Consider the following 3,113-nt stretch of genomic DNA (forward strand, 5'->3'; position numbering starts at 1 on the left):
TGTGTACAAAATGTTCATTCAGCTTTCTGGCCATAAAAACAACATTTCGGGATATATCTGGCATTGTTTGATGACATTTCTAGCGAGAAATGTATGTTTTACTCTCTAAATATATGTTGAATGAAAGCAGATGTCGTGGTTGTTTTAAACGCTATTTTATGAATGTATTTTTTTTTTTTTTTTCATTATTGTGTAGGCCAACGTTTGGTGCATTATTTTAATCATTAACGTTATATTTATTCAGTTAATGTGTATTTCGTTTGTTAGTTATTACGAAGATTGCTCAGATTTCCATCGTTGCTATGGTTACAGTGAACGATCAGCTGATTTCATTGTAGTCCAGGCAAAATAGTGTTTTACGACAGACTAATTGTCACAGAAGGTTTTTCACCATACATCATTTCTATGAGGTGTCTAGAACAACATACTAAAAGTCCTAAGAAATCCTAGTTGGGGAAATATGTTTAATTCGCATCATTATTTACTGTATAAAGTCTATGGTGCCGACAACAATACACCCCAATGGGGCTATTTTTTCCCTTTACTCCTATCACAATGAAACTTTACACAATGAAAGTATCCATGAAATGTAACATTTTTTGTATTACAAGTTTCTTTGAAAATTAATTTGAATATGCAAATGAGCCTCACACTAATCAAATATGCCCAAAATACACCCGAATAGGCTTCTTTTTTTCCTTTACTCCTACCACAATGAAACTTTACACAATGAAAATAGACATTAAAAGTAACATTTTTTGTATTACTAGTTTCTTGGAAAATGAATTTGAATATGCAAATGAGCAATACACTAATGGAATATGCCCAAAATACACCCGAATAGGCTTATTTTCTTCCTTTACTCCTACCACAATCACACTTCACACAATAAAAGTATACATGAAAAGTAACATTTCTGTATTTCAAGTTTCTTGGAAAATTAATTTTAAATATGTAAATGAGCTCAACACTAATTGACTTATGGTCAAGAAGCCATAAAGCCACAAGCAGCAACAGGGGCCAAATAACTAACACATTCATGTCCATTCAATAAATTAACCTATGCACTGAGTGCTGTCACTTGCCACACTTGACTTATGCATACACACACGTCACTTGCCACACTTAAAAGACCTATATTGACCTTAAGAATTGATTGCACAGTCTTGTCTCCAGTTGCTTTCTAAATTCTTTTTTTTTATTAGCGAACAAGCCTTACCTAACGACTTTCCTCTGTGACGACCCCACCCTCTAGGTTGGGGGCTGGTCTTTGGCAGGCTGCTGGTTGGTCTGTTTTTGTGTTCAGGTTCATCGGAGGTGGGACCGTCATCAGGATGAATGCGCCACACCTGGGCCCGGTGGAGCGCATTTGACCCCGACGCTGGCATCACTCGTCCCCTCACTCCTCTCCACGCCGTCCCAGAGGACGCCACGGCGCGGCCGGCTCTCCTGTTTTCTCTTCTGTTCCGCACCCACACGCACACATGCATCCACACACGCCTACACTACTGATCACTGATACTGATCTTTTGCATTATTATTGCTTATGTTAAAATAAACGTGTCACTTGCGTTGGAACCTCGTCTCCTCTCCCATCTTTTGTTACCGTCTCAGAGCCGGACTGTAACATCCCGGACGAGCCCCCACATGTTACAGTCCGGCTCTGAGACGGTAACAAAAGATGGGAGAGGAGACGAGGTTCCAACGCAAGTGACACGTTTATTTTAACATAAGCAATAATAATGCAAAAGATCAGTATCAGTGATCAGTAGTGTAGGCGTGTGTGGATGCATGTGTGCGTGTGGGTGCGGAACAGAAGAGAAAACAGGAGAGCCGGCCGCGCCGTGGCGTCCTCTGGGACGGCGTGGAGAGGAGTGAGGGGACGAGTGATGCCAGCGTCGGGGTCAAATGCGCTCCACCGGGCCCAGGTGTGGCGCATTCATCCTGATGACGGTCCCACCTCCGATGAACCTGAACACAAAAACAGACCAACCAGCAGCCTGCCAAAGACCAGCCCCCAACCTAGAGGGTGGGGTCGTCACACCTCCCAGTTTGCAGAGAACATCAGAAGAAAGTCAGAATTCATCAAAGTCGTTTCAACGACTGTGTGTGATGTTATATTAAACATGCTGTTATGTTTGGGGCGTCGCGTGGCGTAGTGGTTAGAGCGGGCGCCCCATGTATAGAGGCACAGTCCTCGCTGCGGTCGGCCCCGGTTCGAGTCCCGCGCCGGGTGCCATTTGCTGCATGTCATCCCCCCTTTCTCTGCCTCCCCGTTTCCTGTCTGTCTCAACTGTACTATCTATAAAGGCATAAATGCCCAAAAAATATACTTAAAAAAAAAAAAAAACATGCTGTTATGTTCAACAATATATGAGCGGGACTAAGAACTAAGTTATTTGGCTCCTGTTTTTGCTGCTTGCGGCTTTATGGCTTCTTGACCATAAATCAATTAGTGTTGATCTCATTTACATATTTTAAATTAATTTTCCAAGAAACTTGAAATACAGAAATGTTACTTTTCATGTATACTTTTATTGTGTGAGTAAGTTTTATAAGTGTGATTGTGGTAGGAGTAAAGGAAGAAAATAAGCCTATTCGGGTGTATTTTGGGCATATTCCATTAGTGTAAGGCTCATTTGCATATTCAAATTAATTTTCCAAGAAACTTGTAATACAAAAAATGTTACTTTTAATGTCTATTTTCATTGTGTAAAGTTTCATTGTGGTAGGAGTAAAGGAAAAAAAGAAGCCTATTCGGGTGTATTTTGGGCATATTTGATTAGTGTACGGCTCATTTGCATATTCAAATTAATTTTCAAAGAAACTTGTAATACAAAAAATGTTACATTTCATGAATACTTTCATCATGTAAAGTTTCATTGTGATAGGAGTAAAGGAAAAAAATAGCCCCATTGGGGTGTATTGTTGTCGGCACCATAGACTTTATACAGTAAATAATGATGCGAATTAAACATATTTCCCCAACTAGGATTTCTTAGGACTTTTAGTATGTTGTTCTAGACACCTCATAGAAATGATGTATGGTGAAAAACCTTCTGTGACAATTAGTTCTATTTTTGGGTCCAAAATGAGCTAAATTGCCTGGACTA

The sequence above is a fragment of the Trachurus japonicus genome, chromosome 5 (assembly GCF_045865225.1).
Source record: "Trachurus japonicus isolate A0001 chromosome 5, Traja_1.0".
NCBI lineage: Eukaryota > Metazoa > Chordata > Actinopteri > Carangiformes > Carangidae > Trachurus > Trachurus japonicus.